Raw genomic sequence first — 25,420 nt, forward strand, 5'->3', positions numbered from 1 at the left:
GAGCACATCCTGTGCCACACGGGGCTGCCACGACTTTGAAGTCCCAATAGATCATTTTATAGAGCCGTGGGTACCATTTTTTCCGAGGCAGCACCAGGCGCCAGTGCGAGGGCTTGTGGAATTTAGCATATCCTACTCCAGGTATGATAAAGAAACCTTGGCACCTTCTGTTTGTTTTTACTAATTTCCTTTCCAAACTGCCTTTTCAATATAGAGGAAAGACCTCAGGACTTGAAGTTTGTTATTTTCTCTCCAAAGTTAGTCCCTGTTCCCCCTGGCTCCCTCCCTCCCCTTCCTTTAAACCAGACTGAACTGCTTCTTTGCTTGGTGGTAAGTTTTCTTTTCTTCTTTTCTTTTCTTCAGGAAAGTGTGGTCTGATTTAGCATCGTGTAGCTTGGAGCTGTTACTGATCCTAGAGCAGCAGCAAAACCAGCCGAGGGAAAAAGACCCTGACAGGCTCTATTAACCCTTAAAAACAATAAATGATCTCATCACCTCCTCAAATAATAATGCAATAATTTACTTCAGCAAAGGAACAAGTCTTTTGGGGATTGACACTGAAATCTATCCCAGAAGACACTCGTGCTGGCATTAATGAAGAAGGGCTGCTTCTCTGCTAAGCTGGTCATAAAGCGCAATGTCTTTCAGCATTAAAAAAGGACACCATGCATGCATAGGCATATCTATATATATATATATATATATATATACACACACACACATAGGCATGTGAAAAACAGGTTGAGGAAGACAGAAGATGAGTGGAAATGTGCTAAATCAGGTGGAAAATAGGTGAGGAAGGTTTGCAGTGGCACTGTGCATCCTGCATTTGAAACAAAGGGCTGTAGAATCCCTTAAGCCCTCTTCAAGAGAGCCAGGAACTTCTGGAGATGTATTTAGCACTGCTAGCTGTCACGTGTTCTTCTTGATCAGACAAACAGGATCACTTGGGGTGGGTTTGAAGCAAGGAGCTAATTCAGAATTAATCCCTGCAGAATTGCTATCTTCTCTCTAGAATGATGGCATAGAGGGAATTGATAGAGTGATAGAGTAGAGGGCATCCTGCCTCACAGACAGTAATAGAAAATGAGATCTTTTGCACAGACATTTCAAGCCAGTTTCAGATTTCTGATGGGAAACCACGTTTCTGCCTATGAACTCCAAAGATGAGTTAAAACTCCTTTAGAAAGAAAAAATTAACCTTATTCTCTGTGAATTTTTGAACCATTTTAAAACGATTTCTGGGCGTATTTCTGCTTCATTTTTATAGAGCTTCATTTATTTCACTGCTACTTGGGGTCTTATTAAAAATCCTGTGTTGGAAATGAACAGGTTTCCATTGTTTCCGATGGGCTTTGGATTAAGCAATCAAGAAACCTTCTGTGAGAGTAAAACTGGGAAACAATTCATTACAAAATCCCAGCGGTTCACTTTACAGGCCTATGGAGCAGGTACTGTTCCCTGGTGAGTTTGTGGGACAAACCCCACTATATTCAGCTGTCTTGTGCCTGCAGATGCCTGGTTTGACCTATATAAACAGGCAAACACTAATTACTATCTCTGTCTATATTTAGAGGCTTTTCATATTATGTCCATAGGAAAATGAGCTAACTGAACAGGACTGTAATTAATAGTCAGTATCTCCATCCATTCCTTGTCCTCTCCAGAACAACTATTAGTTACAGTGAATATTTTATGATGCCATTAAAATATTTCCATGAATTACTGTGTCATACTGGGTATTTTAGAATGATATTTACTGTTGTTATTAGAGTTTTCTGCCGCCTTCTCTCTTTTCTGCCTTTCGTTTGCTCTGCCCATCTGGAAAACTCAGACATTGGCTGTAACTGAAGACCATCACAAGCTCTGTAATCCCCAGATTTGAATCCCATCTCGTTTTGTATATACACGCAATTAGTGCCCTAATCCTCTGCACCATTGCTATTTTTCTAAGTGCTGAAATCCTTGTGCAGGATTTGCGATTACAGAAATAGGAGCTTTATTCATTAAACAGAGCTGATGCCACCATCCCTGGGACAGAAGTCACACACAAATAATGTGCTTTGTGCTGCCCACATGTTCAGCAAATATATAAGGGATGAAGGTGAACAGCATTTTCCCCTTGCAGAAATCAAAGAAACTCCTTTTAAGCTGTTCTCTGTGTGTGTGAGTGTGTGCAAGCTACAGGTGCTAGAGCAGAACAAACTAAATCTCAGTGCAGAGCAAACCAGCGTTGGGTATTAGAGGTTTCCTCCAAAGAAGCCACACAAAGCGTTGTGTGAAGCTGGCATTGCAGGCTATGATTTTGGGACACGTTTTGAAGGAAGACTCGGGATTTACCCCAGAATGTGGTCAGCATTCCCATCTCCCTTCAGCCAACAGCTGATACACAGAATCTGGGTTCCCGACCAAGCCAAGAAATAGTTATATTTTATTACATATTATAGATGTAAAATGCTATCATTTGGGACTAAAGGCACCATGCCATCGTGAAACAATAATATCATCATTATCAAGTTATCCTAGGCTATATACCAAGCTGTGTGAGAACTAGGGTTTTTACATACATTCGGTACATAATATACATTTATGTACATTGATGCAAGCAGCCATGAAGTTCTCAGTTACTTGAGCTGTGCAAGCAAGAGGTTTTCTGGTTAGCTGGCTGGCCCAAAGAACACCCTGAACAAAATGTGCCTCCAGTTAACTTTAAAATGACAGCAATAATTCCAGTTTCATTTTGAAACTGCTTTTTAATCTCTTTCCCCTCCCAGCTGAATATAGGACTCTTTAGAAAGAAAGAATCATGAATATTGAAGCATTTCTGTGTCAAAACCATTGCGGTGACCCGTGCTGATAGCCTTGATTTTTTCCTCTCATTTGTAATGGTTAGAGCCACGGAGGAATGCAAGGTTTGCAAACAGCTCGTGTCTGACTGAAAACTACAATAGCTGGCAAATAAAACATGCAAGAAATTTCACCCTTTCCCGTCTTGTGAACAAGGCTCTGCAGGCCAGATCCTAAACCCCCGGGGCTCTGTAGATGTCTTGCCACTGATTTAGCAAGAGACGGTGCTCCAAGAATTAGCACTGAAGCAGCGTATTGAAGGGAGGCTCAGGCTTGGAGAGCACCAATACTCAGCTTATACATTTATAGACAGTAGACTGACTGGTCAGTCAATTATTCCCTGGAATTTTGTGGACTCCAGGCAAGTCAGCTCAAGATATATGAACGGATCAATTTCAGTAATAAAACCCCATAAATCTGTCCTAGATTTCGGCTTGTAGCAAAACCTGAAAGTTGGCAAATTTCAACTCATTTGGGGTGACATTGCAAGCAATTACCCACCAGCTACCTACCATGCTCTTAACAAGGCAGAGAACGAAAGCTGAACCTGTATATGCGTGCGTAAGTGGTGAGCTAGTTAAAATAGCCATTGGGCTTTTATGATAATTTAACTGTGGAACGTGTACGGTGCAAACCTACACTCAAAGCAGACAATGAAGTTGCAGAAAGCGTACGAGACTGGTTTTGTTTAACTTTGGTCTTCTCAATTTACTCTCACTGCCACTGCCCTCTGGATGTTTTAATGGAAGTAAGAGAAAATGCTCCTTTTATGTATTAGAGCTATGCATGTGGGTGATTTTGTGTGGCAATATTAATAAGAAGTAGATTCAGTTTTATTTTGAAACAAAATGGAATGAAAAATAGTTGAATTGCAGAAGGAGGCCATTTACTACATTGGGGGGGGTACCTTTCATGCAGCATTTCTGATTTTGCCGAATAACAAAGTTAAAAAGTTAAAGAAAATAAACAGTATGAGTTGCAAACAGAACTTGTCAAGGACAGCCAGGCTGGGGATATTCTCGTTACAGAGGTGTAGGTGCAGTTCAAGTTTGGAAGGACTGCGAACTCTTCAGACATGTTTTGTTTCAGGGGATAATACCATAGAATCATAGAATGGTTTGGGCTGGAAAGGACCTTAAAGCTCATCCAGTTCTAACCCCTACCACGGGCAGGGACACCTTCCACTAGAGCAGCTTGCTCCAAGCCTCTGTGTCCAACCTGGCCGTATCATGCTGTAAGGCATGACTGTTCCTCTTGAGCTGCATAGCTCCTTTCTCCATTGACTGCAAATAGATCCTGTGGTTACAGAGGAGTTGCTTAACTTTTACAGAGTAAAAATGAAGGAGAAACAGCCATTTCTCATGTGTTTCTGCTTTCGGTCTCTACCAGATAGTGATAGATGTGATAGTTCTGTCTTGATGAGTTAGAGCAGGGGCTCTGGCTTGCTATAGGATTTTTACAAAGCCTTTATGTTATAAGATCATCCACATAACAACACCATTCTAAAACCAATACAGCAACACACCATCTCATTTTACTCCAGTGTAGCATTTTTCAAGGCTGGAAGCATCCATCCTTCATTTTCCCCATTGTCTGTGGCTTTGTAAAACAGCAATAAGAGTAATTGCTGCTATTTGTTAGCTCTCACCTCAAACCAGTCTATGTATATATTCACAAATAAGTCCTTAATAATTAAATTCTTCAGGTTTTGATCTTGCTCACAGGAGCAGAGTAATTTCTGTTCCCTTATGGATTAGATTATCCTGCAAGGTTATGATTCAAGCCTTCCCTTCTTCTCCGATATGATTCTTCCAGACCTTGGGACTGATAGGGCTCTGCACAGCACCAGGTCTATGTTTTCTCTGTAAATACAGCCTACAAAATTTCAACAAGTCAGCCCTTGTGTGCCACACCGAGAGATTGATGACAAACCACATTATTTTTCCCCTCCATATAACTGCCCACAATTACAACGGTACTCTCTCAAAACACGGGTTTGTTTTTGTCCAAGGAGGAAAGCGCGCAAGCACGGCCCGATATCTCGGTGTAGAGCTGGCGGCAACACTGAGCAGCATTATTTGTGGAAAATGCCCTTTTCTTCCCTCTTTTTTTTTCCTATTCCATGATAAAACATGGGATCTGATTCTGCCACATGGGTTTAGGAAAAGCCAGTGACTCATTGGCAAAGGTTATCTCAATACCATGCTAGAGAAAGGAGGGGATCAAGACTTTGCAAGTCTTGTTCAGTTCGCTGGCCTGCTCCTATGATGGTGAGGTTGTACCTAAACCAAGGCAGCTGGTGAAATTGGGATTATTAGTGTTTCCTGTAGATTAGGTTTGTAACATGGTGTTTGGGGAGGGGGGGTTTAACTAAAGATCTATATTTACTGTTGGTCTTGTGTTTGAAGACAAATGACCTGGAATGATGCTACCACCCTGATTACTGGTGTATTGCTACTAATGCACAAATCCACAAAGTTGTAAAATGGCAAATTTTGCCCCCCAGAATAAATAAGTAAATAGAAGGCTCTGCCTCCTGAAAGAGAGACATTTACTTGGAGGAGTGAGACTGTATTGTTACAGTTATCCCCTCACCCATTCTGAACCTAGCATCTAATTCCCTTATTTAATGCTGACATTCCATCTGCATTTAGGTTGCATCTCTTTACACATAATAAGACAGTAGCCCTGGGAAAACATTGATTGCTGGGTGCTCTGATGATATTTCCAGAAACCCTGCTGTCCTCCAGCTAACTGAATCCCCAGGCTCAATTGCAAGCTCCTGAGCAAAGGCAGCACCTGGAAAGCAAGTCGTCTTACTTTCAAGTGAAAACTGCTTAGAGCATCAAACATATGTCAGAATCACTAATTTGTCATGAAGCTGCTACAGGCTTATATCATCAATCATCTTGACACACTGTACTTGAAACGGTGCTGAAAAGATACAAGTCATTTACTCAAAAAATGTTTTCTTTATCTGTGTGCACCCTCAAAAACTTCCATGAGAGCACTGAAATCTCTGCTCCCTGCTCCTTGTTTACGAGACGTGTTTAACTTTTGTAGTTTGTGTATGGAAGAATGACTGAGTCTTTCTTCGTTCAGTGGCTCTTCTATTGAAAACATGGATGTGCAGCATTTTTCTGGGCGAGAAAGAACCTACTTGTGTTAACTTCGCCCCTTTGAGCTTTAAATATTGCTGCCTGTGTTGGTTTATTTATCTCTTGGTTTAGATTTTTAGCTAAATTGCGGCATTCCGAGAGGCACAGATTGTGCAGAGTACTGTAGATAAGAAATAAGTGATTGAATTCTTCAACTATAACACATATATTACCAATATTTAAACAGCTCTGGAAAAAAAATGGAGATTCCAGTGAAGCAAATTTAATCAACCCAATTTCTTAGGAACCACATATATGATTTCTACAGTTTCTCATCCCTGTAGCTTATGTAGCTCTAGCAAAGATACACAAGTTCCTAAAAGAACAGTCTAGAATTCCTCTGAAATGGTAAACTGTCTCAACCTTGGTTCTTTGAACCTTACTAGCTCTGAAATCTTAATCTTTCCTTGACATTTCAGGCCCAAGATAATAAAACTCTAGAAAGTAAAATATTGCCTTAAGATTTGACTCACAAGGGTAAATAGAGACTTGTAAATTCCATGTGTGGTTTTCTTGAATCTCAAAGCAAACTGGAGAGCAAAACCTTATCACTGAAATGCTAAAATTCATTCACCCAATATAAGAAAATGTTAATTCTAGAGAAACACTAAAATCCACCATTTGGTTCTAGAAGCACAATGAACGTCATCAGCGACTCCCATGCCGAGTAGGTTCTGCAGTTTCTGTGCGGTGAAATGGGAAGCATCTTAAAGAAGCTTTGGCAATGAAGAGGGATAAAAACTATTGGTCTGATGACTGAAGTAGCTCTGAAAATCCCACCAGTTTTCCATGCAGTTTCTGACACCTCTGTGGAAAGTCTGCACAGCTTAATCCTGGGAGCTACAGCCCTGCTCTTGGGCAGTGCTGGAAATGAATTCAGAATGAAGTTAACAGAAGTGGAAACCCTTTGCAGTGAACTCAGAAAGCCTTTTGCATTTGTAGTAAATACATATATGCTTAATCTGGGGGGGTTTGGTTTCTTTTTCAACAGTTCAGACTGTCCTCATCAATAAGTTTGGGAGTCTTTTGCAAAGACACGTTTCAAGCTGTGGCCTTACAGGAGCGCTGATTTGGGATATGGAGGTGAAAACGAGGGGAAGAGCCTACATTGTATTTCTATCCCTTAAAAAAGAAAAAAAAAAAGAGGAAGAAATAAAGAGAAAAAAGAAAAAGGCAGCAAAAGCAATAAAGCAAAAGGCATTTCCTAAAGGTAGCCATTAAATCATTCAACAGGCTGGTCCCTCGAGAGCAGAGAGGCTCCTCTTTCCTTTCCAGCACGGGTCTTTACTAACCATTTCTCATCTAATGCTCAGTGTCTTCACCTGGCTCTCTCCGGGCATCCCCCCAGACTTTATCCACCAGGACAGCACCACAGCTCTTTCTAAGATGGGCTTTGGCCCATATATCACTTTCAAAAAATGCTTCAATGGGTCCCTGATGATGTCAACCAAGGGCTCTGTTTTGCTCGTGATAATGTGCTAATGCTCCGAGACCTGGCATAAATCTTCCCTACGCATCATCATTTGTCAAAGTCACAACATGGGGCTGGAAACTGAAAAAAAACCCACAAAAACCCAACCAAAAAGAAGTAGGAAGAGATAGAAAGCGTGGTTTTCTTTTTTTCTTGCCTCCCATGTGACTTTCCCCTCCTCCTCTCCCCCTTCTCCTTTTCTCTTAATCTCTAAAACATCTGATTGTACAGAAATGGTAAATACAGGTTTTGGTTTCTCCCTCCTAAGTGTGCCTGTTTGTGTGCACGTGTGTGCTGGAAATGGAAACAGAATTCATTGAGGGAACCTTTGCCACCTTTGGTTAGGAAAATGCATTGGGAGAGAGTTGGTCAAATGGTGCTTGTTCCCCGTTTAGTCACCATTTGGGCTGATAAAATTAGGTGGAAACCCATGACCATATCAAAAGGGCCTAATGGCTGATGGGATTTGGTTTTAATCATCTCCGAGGGAACAATCCCACAGAGCACATCAAGTGTTCTCTAGAGCTTGTTTAAAGCGAAAAGAAAAGTCATGAGAGAGAAACCCAAACCTGTTTCATCATTTTCATTCTCCTCTTTTCCTTTTCTTCTATGTTTCAATTCCTTTGTCTCAATTCTCTTTTGCCCACCATCTCCTTGCCCCACTGCATCCCGTTCAGCTGCTGATAAAATGGTTCTATTTGAAACACCTCATGAAAACAAATAGACTTGGATGTTTAGCTGGTGTTTGTGCTCTGAAATGCCAAGACATACAAAAAGCATGTTGCTAATGCTGCTGTTAATGCCTGTTTAGTGGAGTCCTTGAGGTGCAGAAAGTGAGTTGTGATGGTGTTTGACTCCTTTTCGCTCCCTTGTGTCTTTATGTTATTAGTTAAAAAAACATAGTATGTACATTGGTAGACAAGAAAGAAAACAAGGTGGTTTCTCCAGCAGCATTTAAAGCTAATTGAATCTACTGGGAAGATACCTCTGGACCTGAATTTTATTCATTATCAACACAGCCAGGTCTTAGCTAGAAGCACATGAAAGCAGGTAAGAACTGAAGGGAAAAGAAATGGAAATGGATGAAGTGTCACCGGAGATGCTCAGAACATTCCCTTCAGTTATTACTACATACACTGACACAAAATGACAAGCCAGATTTTCCAGCCCTCCCAAGCAATTCTCACTGTTGTGTTCCCTGCACAGCACTCACCTCTGTGAGCAACGCCACTAAAGTCACTGCAAGCAGTAATGCAAAAGTGAGGTTAGTACCCAGTCCCCGAGACGTGCTTTGTGCAATTTCAGGTGGCAGAATCCAGCCTGCAATGCTTTGTTGCAGAATGAGGCAGAATATGCAAGATCGCCGTATTTCAACCAGTACTGGATGAGCTTTGCAGTATCTGTTAGCCACTGCAGGATTCCCAAAACCAGTGGGAGAGCCTGGAAACTCTTACAGGGTTAGAGTCAGGAGCCATTAAACCTCTCCTTTGTTGCATTCTGTCATTTGATATATAGCTTTTTTGCCATTAAATATTATACTAAATGCTGATCGGTTCCGTTCCTGCTTCCAGCTCCCTAACAGGCACTGTAGGTTTATCATCAGTGTACCCTTACAGACTGTATCTTAAATCATGGCATGAAATTGAGCCCGGTGCTGTGATTGCTGTCTGTGCATGAGCCACATCAGCGGCTGGCAGCGCTCCCGAGCCCTGGCATCCTTCCTCAGCAGCCTGGAGTCCAATTAGACTTCACCTCAGGTAACTCTTCAAAAGCAAACTCTAATAATCATAACGTGATGGGCGACATGTCAGGAAAAAGAAAATAAGAGCCTTAAATCCGGTATTAACCCGTAATGGAAAACAAGCCATGGGGTTATTTCCATGAGAAATCTTGGAAGCCGTACAATGGGTGGAAGGGAAGGGATGGGGGAGAGGGGAAGGGCACACCAGGGCGGGATATGAAAGGGAAGGGGTCCTTGGCCAAGGTCTGCTCCTTAACTGAATGCTCATGGACCACGTTTCGGGTTTCATACCTCTGCTGACAATTTGCTGCACTTGGTATCAGGAAGATTAGAAGGGAAATGTTTACGGGGGTCTTAGTGAAGAGAAGGAGCTACACAACACTGCAATAACTTTCTTGCTTTTCTTTCCCTTTTAGTTTTGAATACAGCTCCCCCTTGTCACTGGGCCTGATCCTGACACGCTTTTGGAGTCTTCTGTACTCCATTAAGCCCCAGGAAAAGCAAGGTGAGGCTCAGGTCCACATCACTGTTTGGGTACCGCTACTCTCCTTACAAACAGGATCCAAACAGAAGGAAAACCAAACAAGATGCAAACACAGAGGGAGAAAGGGGGATTAGATATCTCATCCACCCATCCCCATCCTGATGCTTACAGCAGCATCCATCAGGAGCCACTCCACTGTAATGGATGGGGTTAATTCCATCACCAGTGGAAACTGGACTGGAATTAGTCCTACTCTGATGACTATTTAACTAGTTGTTCATTAGGTGTGTTTTCTATGAATAGAGATGAAAAGGGAAAGAAATACTGGAATTCCTCTGAGGGAATTTGGACTCTTTGGAGTCCAGATGAAACTTTGTATAATACCTCTTCTTTCAATGAGAAGAGAATAATGTCTTCAATCCAATTATATCAAGGCATGTAATTACACACAGAGTAAATTAAATACAGTTTTTTAGCACACATGAGATTGAATGCCAATTCCAGCTTCCAAACCCACATTTAGTTACAAAAAAAAAAAATGCTTCAAGCACATTTTATTAATACATATAACTATTACACATATTATGTACTTGTGCTCATAGTTTGCACATTATAGTGTAATGAATAAAATCTCTGGGATAAAGCTTTAGATGTAGTGCAAACCTATAAGTTGAAAAGTCCTGAAGGAGAACTGCAGTAAAGTAATAGATCTAGACAAAGAAAAATCTGTATTTTCCAAGATTGTTATCAAAATAGACGCTGAAGAATGGCGTGTTTAACCATGAACAATGTCCTTTATTCTTGCTGGGATCCCTTATTTCACTGTGTGTATTTGGCCTCCCTGCGTCATTTCCCTCACAAACTCACCACATTGAGGTGGCAATACAATATATGATATAGCAATGGCTCTAGGGTCATCATGTTGAAAGCACAGGTAAACTGTTCAAAGATACTGAGCACAGTTTTCACAGCAGAACGGAAAGGGAGGAATGGCCTCTGCAGAGTGAAAAACTGTGTTGAAAATGTCATGATTATCAGAAAAGAATTAAGCCAATTACAAAAATCCCCATCAAAATATTGCATTTTAAATATGGACACACACTCCTGAGTACATACTGAGTGAACTTTGTTCAGACAGTGTTTACTGATGGTTTCTGATGTCTCAAGCCATACTAAAAGCGCACATAGTTTTTCCTGATAACATTTGATCCAGCATGTAGACATGTATTTTATCACAGCCCTGTAACTATTGACTCCAACTGACTGTTTGCTTCAAGTTAAGCATGAGCTTAAGTACTCGGCTACATTAGAGCTTACATGGGCATTCCCACCAGTATAATATTCCGAATCCCTCCTGTGACTACAATATTCCCCATAATGGGAACCCCAATATCGCTAAGGACTTTGGCAATCTTGGCCAATGTCAACAGAATGGGAGGTGCTATTTCATTAATTTCCCCTGACTAGGGACAAAAATAACTTCATATATTCCTCGGTTTTGTGTTTCAACCTCCAGGAGAATAATTTGCTTAAAAAGTAAAGAAATTGGTTACTTTATACTCCAGTTGGTTGCATTAGACTGTAATTTCACGAGGCATCAGTGATTCCAGAGACTGATTTTTGACAAGAAAAAAAATGACCACACATTTGCTAGCATCAATAGTCACCTTTCCTCATGCATAAAGCATACGAACACATTTTTGGCTGTCAGTAGTTGAACAACAGAAAATGGGAAGGAAGAAGCATAGACATGTTTTAGCTTTCTGACAGACGGGTTTGATGAACGGGGATCCCCGCACTGGCTAAAGAGTGAGGACAGAAAAATGGGTCCCCACGGTGCAGGGCAAGATCTCCTCTAATAACAGAATGAGTGAGCAAATCAGGGGAACCACAACTTTCCTACTGTGTGAGAGACCACAAATAATGGAAGACAAACAGATATGAGAAAGAGCAATTTGCTTTCCATGCCCGTTAAGTTTTCCAGGTAGAACTGGGTGTCAATGTATTTATGAGTTGGTCTCTCATATCTCTTCAGGTCTTCCTTAAGACTGAAGCTGGATTTGGGGTTCTGGTCCATTTTGTAGTGTATTTTGCCTGTGTTTGATGAGGGGCTAACAGGAACCCTTATAAATCATTCTCCAGCTGTGTAAAGCAGTATTCCTTTATAAATCCGTGGCAACCCAAATGGTTAAAATCCCAATATAATAAAGGGCATGTGCACGACTGACACTGCTTCAAGAAATGGCTTTCGAGTGCTCATTTCAATCTCATTGTTGTGGGATGTTTTTGTGTTGTACTATCAGTAATAACAGCACAATCACGTATTTGCAACTGGTATTAATAATTCCTCAGCCACTAAACACCCGAAAGCCCTTCATTGGCACCCTTGATTTTTATGAGTGTATTGCTTTAAATAAGAGAGTGCGTTGGAGCTGCCATGTTGTGAAAGACCAGGTACCCATCTGTTTCAAAACAGTCTACAGTTAAGCTTTAAATGCTTTAAAGTCATGTGGTGTTGAATATAAGCAAATCCATTATTCAGTGTAACAACATATGAGCAACTGTGCTGACAGAGTGCTAACACGGCCCTCCTGGATAAAGCCAGACAGTTCCTGTACCTCCTCATCTGCAGCCATTAGAGGTTCCTCCTCCACCATCTAACCCAAAGAGGATGCTCAAGGGAATAAGGAAAGCTCTGTAACACACTGGAGTTTTGTACGGACAGAAAGGAATTGCTGAGTGGGTTTCTCCTTGTCCTGAAGGATGTGGCCCAAGTCTGTCCCTGTCCTGTGTGGCTCAAAGCTCACCAAAACCCTGTGCTGACTGTGGACCTCCATCCACAAAGCGCCAAAGCAATGCAGATTTAGACTCTAATGTGGGCTCAGGTCTGCATTTGAAAGGCAATGTAGACGATGTCCTGTGTGCCTTTTCCATGTACCTGTATACAGTTATATATATATGTGTGTGTGTGTATATATATATGTATATGTATTAAAAAGGAAGACTATGGCAGAGAGCAGAATTAAAACCAGGTCTCTCAAATCCCAAGTTAACCTTACCCACTGGATTGCTTTTCCTCTCTTGTGTGAACACGGTATACAAATACAAAAGAGATAGACTGCAGAAATAACCTTAGGCACGGTAATACATCTGTGCATGTGTGTACATAGATATAAATATATATATTCTCAATATCAGCCCGAGAAAGCACTGCCTCGTAAAAAGTCTCTGAACAGTCAGTAAATCCTGGACCAGTTTTCAACTCATGTTCCTGAGATAAGGACCAGAGGGAGGAGGAAGAAAAAGACAGCAGCAATCCTTTTATCCTTCTGGCCACATATGGTAGGTCTATTTCTTTCAGCAGATGTGAATAAAAATAGATATATTTACAGTTGCAGTTGGATACAGAATTGAGCATAAGTGAACACAGAGCAGTCGTTTTCATCGATGCTAATACCATAATAGTCTGGATTATGCAGTGTGCTGTTGCTATAATAACATTCGTTTGCTGTCAGCGCTCCCGTGTAAAAACAAATTAGCTGGATGATTAATGAATATCAAAACCAGCATGTGGATTCTCTTCTGTGATGCTTCAGCCCAGTGTGAAATCTCTGCTGCCGCGAGAGCTGTCTCTGCTGTTTGCATTGCAGAGTGTCTCCTGTGCAGCTCTGGGTACCACTGAGAAAGGTGGTTTCTAACCACAGTATCTTTCCAGGCTTTTTCATTGAAATAAAACTAACAATATATAAAAGAAAGCTGAGAGTCCAGGAATAGGTGTTGAGGTGAGAAATGTCTCCTTCAAGCTTGGCCTGACCTCTGCCAGCTCAGCATCCCTGAGGACAGCTTTATGGAGAGGGCCCCTGCTGCAAACCCTCCACCAGGCAGTCCAGAGGAGTGCTTGAATTAGGAGAGATGATGATAAGTACTGAGGGGTCACTGGGGTACTTTGGGGCATGTAGTAACTCTTTATGTGCTGGGGGGGGGGTGGGTTGTAATTTGACTGCAAACGAGATGATTTTAAGCAGCTGGAATAGTTTGAATATACGAATAGCACCAAAGGTACAATGATGGATAACCTTGTGTGGACCTGATCATGCACTTCCCCAAGGGAAAAATAGTTCCATGCAATGTTAGTAGACTGGCTGGCAAAACCTGCCCTGATAGAGACACACCACCATGGTGGTAAAGCTACATTTATCCCAGAGCTGGAACAAACACCGGCAGAAACTGCAGTTCTTAGAGGACCTAGTTAAGCAACACTTCCACAGGAAGAAGGGTAAAGCGTGCTGTAGTGCCATACTGGTGCTATTCCCAGTGCATACTGGTGCAGAATGACTTGATAAAAAGAGATTGCGCTCAGTAAGTTAAGAGATTAATTCCAAGTTATTCCAAATGTATAACACAATTCCCTATTAAACCTTAGCATTACAGCTTGCAACATAACCAACTGCTCAATACACTATGTATAAGCAGGGATAAAATATAGGTTCTTCTAAGAGTCTCAGCTTGACAGTTACATTATCTCTCATGTATATGCATTTATACAGCTCTCAAAACCCCATTCTCTGTTTCATGACATCACCACTATAATTAATCAATGCATACACACCTCACTATTGACTTAAGTGCTCCGTGATACAATGAGATGCTGAACCCTTGTGCTGTGCAAAGGAGAATTGGTATCCTTTGTCTTGGTGACAGTAGCTCTTGGAGCTCAAAGGATAATAGGGATGTCTGTGCTGAGACTCAACTGTAACATCTGGCAAATACACACATGCAGAGGCTGATGTGTATTTTCCTTGTTAATGAAATACTCCAGAGAAGCCCCCAGTGCAGGAGCAGTCGCAGCAGGCAGGCGTCTGCTCCCTTCTCTCCTGACAATCCCTTCCTCCCCACCTTGATTGTATTTTCTTTCTTCAACTCCTACCTTTTTTACTACTTCCTATACCACATACCTGAACGGAATCAGAGCGAATTCCAACCACAGAGAACTGGCATCTGTCATCAAAATCTACCTCCAGAGATCGCCTGTTTGTTTTTCTTGCTGTACATATGTGGGCTGCAGCATTGCGGGTATTCTAAACCTTTTTCTTTACTCAAATACTCACCTATGTCCCTCAGGAGTGTTTTAGGTGATATTGCATAGGACTTCCATGGCAAACAGGAAGATGAATGTGGCTTTTCACTGTAATTAATAAAGATTATAAGTGACCACGGCAGAAAGAGGCCTTGGTACCCTACAAAGGGCGGACAAACAACTCCCCATGGAAGGCAGCTTTGCTGGTGGTGCCGGATCTCCCCAGCTTCTACACAGCCCCATGAGTTCTGCTGCAAGGTCTGTCCCCAGGCAGCAGCAGTGGCTCGGGATGGGTTCATCACTAAAGGCAACAGCAGAACCAGTTTGGCTGTAATCTCAGTTCCTGACTAAGGGGCACCGGGCAGAGGCCCTTCGGGCGCTTTAGCATTTATGGGGTTAATTGTGTTTTTTATCCTATATACACACACACACATGCGCATCGAGACCTTATATAATATAAAAAGGCTCTTTTCTCATATCCCCACGGCGCGCAATAGGACTCCACATATAGCACACCAAAAAAAGAGAAAAAAAAAAAGTCCAAACACTGCCAAAATCTACATTTTCTTTTGGCAAACTAGTTAAATCTATTCATAATCTGGTGCCTGAATCAAGTTTCAGACCAGACTAGACTGCCTTGGCTCCTGGTTTTTGTTGCTCGACCTGTCTCTGACTGAATTTAGCTATGATGTTACATCTTTAGCTGTAGAAAACGTCTAATAATGGTAGCCTGTTTTATTTTGCCACTGGAGGGTACAAGTTCCAGCATTTCCGTACTGAGGTCCAATTGGAGCCAGTTTTGGACTTTTTGTTGGACAGAAACTTTCCTTGTTGCTTTTCGCTGTTTTCTTTTTTGCCCTTTTTTTTATACATATATAATTTTAATAACCTTCACTTCTCACAGCTTTCAGAAGGCGCAATGAAAACACAGCAGTGAAACGTCCGGTGTCAAAACCCCATGTTCTAACAAGTCACCTGCCTCGCTGCCTGCTTCAGTACTGGGGGCTCCCCTTGTGCTTCCCCCCGCCCCGAGCACCTCCATCAGTTGATGATGGTGAGGATGGAGCCATGGTTTCTGGTGGATCACTTGGGGCTCTTCTCCTACTTTGGAGGCCACAGCTCAGAGCTTGATTTAGATGGTGTGGAAATGAACATTAATATGAATTAGAGTAATCACTGCCTCTGGGCATGGGCAGTAAAGCCAGTGCTAGTAAAAGCCTGTTGTGAATCCAAAAGGAGATGCACAATCAGTGGTGGGCAAGAAATGCCAAATTTGAGTCCCTGTTCACTTTTATCAATGTAAAGCAAATACATTGAAGCCGTGAGGGTGCTGTTAAATATCCCCCAGGATCAGATGTGCTGCTATACCACCCATGAAATAAATGCACACCCCAGGAGGTGCTTTCTTAAAGCCACCTATTCCCAAGTATAAGGAGGAAAGTAAGACCATGCCATGGATGGATGGGGTAGGGATGAAGGGACAGGACCCTCCATATGGGCATCAGAAACCTTTGGTGGCATCTCAGTGTCTCGCACTGAGACTTTAGACTGGCATTCCCTGAAACAATCCAGTTCAGATTTTCTGTCAAACTTGCTGCTTGCTGAAACAGGAAATCTTTATAGTTTTATATAATGCTAATAGGCCACCAGAAACTTTGACTACAGGAATATCCCTAACGTAGAGAGCTGAAGAACGTGGACGGGATTCTCGTTTTAGGTATATAGATACGAACCAGAGTGATTACATGGGCTTTGTTAAATTAATCTAGGATCTCTTGGGCTAGGCAGCCACACAACCCTCAGCATGACTAGAAAGGAATAAAATCTCAGGATCTGTTTGGGAAACAAAATTTGCTTCATTTTGGTTTAAGCATCTTGAATAAAAGTGAGGCAATGAGAGTGATTTTGAAGCCAATTGTATGATGATGAGGCCATGTGATGGGGTCAAAGCACATGCTGCTTTGGGTTTATGCCTTTGTTTTGAATCAAGATTTTGGTTTTTAAGGTCAATCTAAGTAAAATGAAGGTTTCATCTCTGGGTTTTCTCTCAGTAATAAGAGGGAAGATTTATTACTCATCCATAAAATGCCCTGGAGAGTCTACAAGAATGGGGAATGCTGAGGAATTGGGGAGCTGCCCCATGGAGCCCGTCTGCTTTCACACTGCTGACACCACAGGAGGCTGATGACGGGGACAAGGAGGGTACAGTCCAGGCCTCATTTGGACTATTTAGAGCAAATGTAATCTAAACAGGGAGCCAGGAGGCTGGGCTGAGCTGGGGACGCTCCGCCTTGCCAAGTTTGGGTGGGTTTGTGTTAAATTGGATGTCTGAGCGGGTTTTTTTCTGCCCAACCCTCATCATTACATGCTTGCATAGAAAATTAAGTTACCACACCTTTAATGAACTTAATTTCCTAATTCTGACAGAGTTCCCATTGCCAGTGATTCACTCCCTGCTTTTCACACACTTCATCTGTATAACTTGTGTGTTGGGTTTTTAAACCAGGCTGAAACACTGGACTTACTATTTTCTTTTCTCTTTAGCTAGTTGAAACATGGTACATCATAAATTACAATCAATATTATCTTAGGGAAAGGATTCCTCCAATGTTTCCACTCGGCAGGGGGGTTATAGTAAGAGTAAAACATTTCCTGACTCATCCTTTCTGACCCTTCAGCCTTCATCTTCTCTCCTTGCCTCAGACTTCATCAGGAGGAGATGCAACTGAACAAGCAAACACATTGCAGAGCATTGCTCCTTAGACACTGGTGTCTACAGGACACTAATATCTGCATTAGCATCTATTAGGACACTAATATCTGTAGGTAATTGAATGCGTCTTCTAATCAGAGCATTTAAACAGTGCCATGTGGTAAGCAAAGTCATGCGAAAACGGAAAACACAGACAGAGAATATTCACAAAATGAACATTATGCATCCTATTGATATAAAAAGGTGGGAAGGGGGATTTAAAAGTGTGAGGTATTAACACACAGTCTCCTTTAACCCAGTCTGATTCTCCGTGCTATGACTCCACTAAGGAGTATATAAATCCTTTATAGCCTTCTGCTTCAGGGACCTATTATCAGGGTATTTGTATGTGCGACTTTAGCCACTGGTCTCCACTAGATTCCTTCATATCGACATGACAGAAATGTATTGTTCCACCCTTCATGGTTCCTACAGTGACACTGGAGTATCATTTACCCTCTTTTCCCATTCCTAGTCTTCCTTTTGTGGTAGTCATCTGGGATAACCTGGCTCCAGTGATGACCATCATTGTGCTATAAGGAAATCACAGAAACTACAGAGGACTTGTCTGTGCTGCTTGGTAAATCTGCTTCTAAGGCCACATGCTGGAAATGAGGCTGACGCTGATGCTCTGGGCCCACGCTTGCAAAGTGAGCTGGAAGTGTTTTGCAAGGATTTAAATTACCACTGGTGCAGCACATTAAACTCAATGAATTTTCGATCAGTTTCTTTAAAAGGATCTAGAAAAAGGAATGTGAATAGTGTTGTGCTTTCACACAGTGATAGTCCCTGCACAGCCCAGTCATTTGCTTTAAAGAGTCGATTACAAGAAGGAAACTGTGTTGTATGAGACGTCCCCAGTGACACGATGTGCTCATGAACCTTCTGATTTTTCATCCCTAATGGGGTATTTCCACACAAGTGTTTTTGTGAGGTCAGTATATGCATATACTTGATGTGTCTTGCCTGTGCCAGTTATTTCTGTACCTCCCCTTGACACTATACTGCCTATTCAAAGTTATGGAAGAGTTTAACAGACTAAAGGCTATTCTGTACATGCATAGTAATATCCATATGATACACAGCTGAAATATGGCATGGTAATAAATGAATATTGCACCTTTAATAGGTACTCAATCACCATGAAATGGTGATGCACAATGCATGAGAAGTTAGCTTAAAATCCAATTCATTCGTTTTATTATTATTGTGATTTAAAAAGGTAGATGTCAGCCAGTTCTCATGCTTAAACATTGTTCCAAACACTCTTTGTTTAATAGTCACAATCCTCATTTCACTCCCCAGCCAAAATACATTCACTGTCAATTAACACCCAGGAGTTCTTGTTTGAAACCATCCTTCAGTTCTAATAGCTCTGCCTCTCACTCTGCAATTTAGCCTAATGTATTCCCAGCAAACAGTCATCAATAAGGACTCTGAATTGTGCTTTCAGACTCTAAAAGGTAGAGGTGACAATTTGTTCTTGTAGCCAATAGCAAAAGAAACAGAGGCTTCACATGGCCACGGTATTACCCCCAGGGTCTGCACAGCGGGTGATGCTCTGCCCGGTGAGCTCATATAACAGCCAAGTGCCAGAAACCCACATTAGTCCCATATCAATAGCCACTGGGGGAAGGGGTGGTGGGTTTAAACCACAACATGGGTCTGTCTGGAGAACCAGGCTTTCTTCCCATTTCTATGCTGAACTTGTCCAAAAACTGCTTTCTGGCTGAGGCAGTTAAAAGAATCGATACTGGCTTTCTGGAGGGAGAGTTTGCTTCCTTTTGACCCTGCTTTGGAGTTCTGTAAGACAAGACCAAATACTGACAAAGCTGGGGCTGAGATTAAAGTACATATAACAAGCCTTAGTGTTGCTGAGGGAAAAAGGCAAACAACCAAGCAACTAACTGTAAACTCTCTCTTAGGGTGAATAAACTGTGATGTGCTTACTGAAAACATCCTCCTGATTAAAAAACTGATGCTATTAAACAGGAGCAGTGAGTTCCTACCTAAACTACAGGATTAATTGTGTTTATCCCAGTGTCTTGATTCCAGATACATACAGGCAGAGAGAAATAAAGCCATGGACATTTAACCCCTCAGGCACTGTCATGGCTTTCTTCGAGAGAAACGTTCTCCCATGCCATGATTTATTGACTGGAATCCAGCTATCCTGATCTCTTGTTGCTGGTCAGCTGTATTGCTTTAAAACATGGGAGAGTGACCTGACTTTAAGCCTATGAATGCAGTAATTTGCTGTGAAGAGTAGGGCTGGGAATGACTGCCATATTCTGCTGGGTTCATAGGCTATAAGTGCCCCATATCTACACAGGCAAAGCTTTAAAACCCTGCAGTCTTATTATACAGTGCTGGACATACCTTTTAGATATGGAATGATTTGGAAATACAGACCACTATCAGTTCTATGCAACATTAAGAAAACAGGGGTAATGTTAATAGCTTTATTAATCCCTGGTGCCTACACACTGTTGTTGGTGGAAGCATTTCTTAATGCTAATACAAATTTGTCCTGTTTATTGCGTTCCAAGGGACTTTCCTGTACCCAGTGCGCAGTATGAGGGTATCAATAGTTTCTACAATAAACAACTTGCTGACTGCTGGCTGCTTTTTTCCTGCCATTAAGACAGCAGTTGTTTCCCCTCACCTAGGGGAGCAATCCCAGGAGCCTGAAATCCTTGGAAATTGCAGGCCCTTTCCCAAACACATCCTTTTTTGTTGCTGGCAGCTTTAGTCAGCTACAGACTTGCAGAAGCAATTACTGAAAAATCAGCTTGGCCTCAGTAATGTGCCTCTCCCAATATTGTATTGAAACAATGATTTGCAGTGATTTAAACGGTTATTTATGACCAAACTAAAACCCCTTCTCATTCCCACATCTTCTGAGTGCAGCACAGTGCAATACGGGTTGTGATGTTCCCTGCTGGCACCAGCCAGTGTTTACATCTTTGCCTGGCACCACTTGAAACCGAGTTTGCTTATAAACAGCCTGATATGATCAGTGAACTTCTGAATGATGGATCATGGACCGGTTTTATCCTTCCAAGAGGTCCTGTGAATGCCCTAGGAAAGCTCCTTCAGAGATTTTCATTGCTAGTTATTTGCTTTCCTTGGACTGCATACTCATGGTAGAAGTGATGCTGGATGTCTTTCCTATGTTGATGATGCAGGCTTATTTCTTAAGTAAACTAAGTGTAATTTATACCCATTGCCTTGCCATTTCGCTGTCCTGTCATCAATAAGGCAGTGATTTGTAAGTCAGCTCTGTTGGTTTATGTTAAAACCAACTGTGTGGAAATCAACATTAGTCTATCATCGTTATTAAGTACAAATTCACCACAAAGACAGTCACTCTCAGAATTTCACTTTCTTTCCACCAGCATGAAACAACCTGAATACCTGGTGGAGAATTCAATAGAATACCCAGAAAGTTTCCAATACACATGTAAAATTGATACTTTGGTGTTGACTGGGTTCATTTTTGTTTGTCACTGTGGGATTCATGCTATCTTACCTGCTGAAAGGCTTCAGGAGAACAGCACCTTCATCAGGACTGGGAAATGTGCTGGAAGACGTAGGCCCAGATGAGGATTTTGGCTACAGGCAAGGTTTTCTTTCCCAAGTGAGATGTTGGATTCTTCTTGCCTGATATGGAACAAAGTTGTTATAAACTAAACTAAAAGGATTAAAAAAAAAAAAAGACATGCAAAACAAACAAGAAATCCCTCCTTTCTGGAAATAAATCCAGAGTTATTCCATCCAAAGAGATAGATCAAATATTTTCAATTTGCAATCAGAGATAGTAGTCCTATCCAGCTGGATTCAAAGGAAAGAGACTGTTCTACCAAATGATAAATTATCCCATTCTAAGCTAAGACAGATGGGTTGAATTACCAGATTTCTCCAGACAAAAAGCCTGGATGCTGTACAGTGAAGAGAGAAGCATCTGAACATACAACAAGACCACTAATAAGGCAACGTTGCTAATGAAGATTTAATAGAATTGTTTATACCTGGTTCAAGTAAAAAGGATTTCTATTGCTCTTTATCTTATCAGTCTACACCATGCCTGCCTTATATTGATCTTAGGCTGATCACCTCCAGGGAAGTTAAATATTCCCCTCTCCTCCTCAACACATAATTTGGCCCTGTGCTTTGTGTCATTTGGTTTCCCCCAAAGCATTGGAGATTCAGTTGTAATTGTATGAGATGTGAACTTGTATGAGGTTCATTGACACCTCCGGACCTTGCTGAGACCATCCCAGTGAATCATTATTTGTTATTCTACATAATGCAGTGTTTGCTTGTTGGCATAGAGATTACCCCTGAAAAAACTCCAGCTTGTTCTTCCACCCACACGCCAAGCAGAAAAGCATATAATGCAAGTGTTGGAAGGGACAGATTGATGACACATTACTCTTGTCCTGATATACTTCGAATCCAAAAGAAGTTCCCAACAGGCAAAAGCAATAAACTAAAAGCAGGAAGGGAAAAGAACAAAGGCAGTGAGTGACAAGATCACGCTGTTGTTTCTGCCAGCTACACTCATAACAGATTGCTCTGGACAGTGGGGGAAAAGCATGGTCCACTGGAAATAGAACCAATACATTTGCCATTGTACCTTCAAAACAGCCACTGGAGTCAGGAGCACCTCACCTCTTACCCCAACAATGAATTTCTCCTGGAAATCTGGGGCAGTTGGTCAAAGTAAAGCTTCATTTGTTTCCCCTGGGGCTATTCAGAAGGTTCCAGTTCCCCTGGAAAATTTCAGGCTGGACGTGGGAATGGTTTTAAGTTTTGTCCATATGAAAAGTTTTTTTCCACTGTTTATGTTTTTTTTCCGAGCCAACCTGCACGTTGGAACAAGGAGGACTTGTCAACGAGGACGGGAAGAAATCTGATGGGTCCAAACCAACACTGCAGATCCTGAACACCCCCAAGAGCTGATGACCTGAACCTCGTGGCTCAGATCGTATCTGCTTGAGAAGCTGCTTTAAAAGTGTCTGATCCAACACTGAATCTGCCAAATGTCTGCAGAAGTCTTAAACCGAATCAGCCAAATCTGGTAGCTCCATTTCCTTGTAGCAAACAGGGATATGGGAGGAATTTGCCAGAAGTCCATCTATTAAGGAATCCTCTCAGATGATGTTAGATGAAAATACAGTGTTTATAAATGCAGACTCAGTCCTTGATCACATTAGTTCCAGCTTGGTTTTAAATGAATAAGGTAGACTAATATGAGCAATGCAAAAGCATTCCTGGTCTTTTTTAGTCCCCTTAGTCCCATCCTCCATGATTAAGCCAAATCAAAGAGCAATGTTTGCTGGCAAATCTTTAGAAAATACTGGAACCAAAGGTTATTCTAATGCATAAATCCCAAGGCAACAAACGTCATAGGGTTGCTTACACTGGACCACAAGCGAAAGGGAATTATTTTTGTTTCTTTAATCTACTTAATAACTGAAAGAGGGAGAGAGAAAAAACCCAACAAAACCCTCTTTCTGCACTTTTGATTAGGCAGCGTTCATCACAGAGCTCATGAGATTTGGTGAGCAGTTCTTGTTTAGAGAGCCTGGAAGAAAGACATTAGCAGTGAAAATTAGAAGTTGCTGTTTATCCACTATTTAGGTATCATGAGGGCAGTTTCAGCACATGGCTTTCCTGGCCAGGAGCACAGCGGTGACACAAAGAAGCCAGTCTCTGTAGAATAAGATAACAACCCCTGGATTTAACAGCTGAAATACTGGGCCTCTTCCACAGGCACCTAAGGTACACGTGGAGACTGGGAAGACAGCATCAGCTGAAGAAACGTCAGCCTTGTGCACTGAGCTGGGAACATAAACCTGAAACTCTGATTTTGCTGTTGTTGGCAGGTTCAGACAGTCCTGACCCAGCAGCAATGTTCTGCAGTGACTCCCTCAGCATCACGCAGAGGAGATGCCAGCAAACGTGAACGAGGTGATGAGCAGCAGCTGGGAGGAGAAACATTAGCATTATCTCCAAGACAGGACCACAGTGATTCCACAGAACACAAAAGCAGAGAGAGAAGCTTCTGAGTACAAGCTGCTCCCAGGGACATTTCAGTTGGATGAGCAAAGAGAACAATCAGCCATTGGAATCATCTCCCCAGGGAAGTGGTGGACACTTAAGATTCAACTGGACAGGATGCTGAGACATGTAGTTAAGGTCATGCTTTGCCTAGAAAGGTTGGACCAGATGATCTTTGAGGTCCCTTCCAACCTGGAATTCCATCATTCTATGATTCATGTATGAAAAATTCAGCTGACACTTGGAGTCTGCTCACTGTCTCAGCTCTCACTCCTCTGCTCTTCAAAGGAGGGAGGGATAATGCTTACAAGGTGAGCATCCAGCAGCCTGGATGCTCATCCCAACTGACCCAGCCCCAACTCTAGCAAAGCTCCCACAACCCCAGCCCCAATCCTGCATACGACATATGAAATTATATGCTACCTAAAGTTTCTGTCTATAAGTAGACTAATTGCCACAGACAAATTTCCTTTGTTTAAGAAGGAAATACCAGGAAAACAAGTAAAGGAAACCAAAGATGGGGAAGAATACGCCCAGATTCAATTTATTTATGATTCAGTGAAACCCTTTTGTTAACCCCCCATTTACAGCTTTTCTGCTATCATGTTTTAAATATAAGGATATTTTGTATTCCTTCTTGAACTGCAAATAGTGAAAAAAACCTGAAAATCACTTAAATCTTACAAATCAACTAGGCATTTTTGGCTTTAAGATAAAACATTAGAAAGTATGATAAATTGTAGTATCAAGCTGTAGAAACTTCATACATTCTACTGCAAGTCCATACACCTGAAGAGATCACCACACAAGGATCAAATCACAGCTGATGTTTAAAATGCCACGCTCTGGGGTAATTTAGGCAACTATCTGGCATTTCTGAAGGCAGAAGAGCAACAAGCCTTGAGGTATTTTAAAAACACCAACCACTTTAGCAATTTCTACTGATTGTCTTTCAACTTCCTACAGGACAATAAGCAGTTACTTGGATGCTTTAAAAGGTGTTTTAAAACCTGTGGTATGTGGTTGTTTCTGGATTGGATGTTTCATTGGATCTCACTGGACTAACTATGGATTACATGACTCCAAAGCGATTACAAACTTGCTGACTCAGCTGATGCCATCCAATCCAATGATTCCTAAAAATCAGAGGATACTTTAAATTTTTCAAACACAGAAAAGTTTCTATGTTAAATGTAAGGTACACATTCCCCTTCTCAAAATGTTCTTCAGGAGAACGTAAATGCATGCATATTAATCATAATAATCCATATCCACATCCATTTGGATGAGGCAGTAGAATATATACACCCACATGGTATTTTAGTTGAAAACAATCCCATAGAATGGGAAGCAAAAAGGAAGGTGGGCGACTTGGTTGGACCTTGCAGTATTTTTTTATATGAAGTGAATTTAGCTGAGCACACATTTTGAAGGGCTGCTCTGAGGCTGATGCTAATGGCTTTGCCAAACCCCCAAAATAACTGACAAACGTAATGGTCTGAGGGGTGGTTGAGCAGCATTTGCTGAATGCTAAATTCAGTTCGTTGGAAAGAGGTATTTTGGCCTTATGAAAACAACCCATTTAATATGGACGCATGAGCAGAATAGAATAGACTAAGAAACTCAAAGATTATTTCAACAGCAGCTGGGCTGGTAATTATGGAAACACTTTGCACACAAGTGATGTGTACAAAACAATAAGGACATTCTTGTGGCTGTGATGCCTTCAGTTTTTGTTGTTCGTGCTTCTTGTTCAGGGTGAAAAGAGTTGGGAATAACGGGGGTTTTTTTAGGAAGAGATGTATTCTAGAAACTGTGGTTTTT

The 25,420-nt window shown here is 41.7% G+C and overlaps 1 long non-coding RNA gene across 2 annotated transcripts in view; it reads right to left on the bottom strand.

The window, feature by feature from the left end:
* Window positions 1–5,165: 5,165 nt before the first annotated feature.
* LOC134162686 (uncharacterized) overlaps window positions 5,166–25,420 on the bottom strand; it is a 39,395-nt gene continuing 19,140 nt past the window's right edge. The window contains exons 3-4 of one of the 2 annotated variants that reach the window (XR_009964403.1): window positions 21,063–21,193; window positions 5,166–5,646 (exon numbers count right to left, since the gene is read on the bottom strand). This is a non-coding gene — a long non-coding RNA (uncharacterized LOC134162686). Of the gene's footprint in view, window positions 5,647–17,889; window positions 18,271–21,062; window positions 21,194–25,420 lie in introns of those variants that run through there. The other variant, XR_009964402.1, reaches the window with a different exon arrangement.

This window comes from Pezoporus occidentalis, unplaced genomic scaffold (genome assembly GCF_034315485.1).
Source record: "Pezoporus occidentalis ecotype Australia unplaced genomic scaffold, CSIRO_AGI_Poc_V1 ctg190, whole genome shotgun sequence".
Lineage (NCBI taxonomy): Eukaryota > Metazoa > Chordata > Aves > Psittaciformes > Psittacidae > Pezoporus > Pezoporus occidentalis.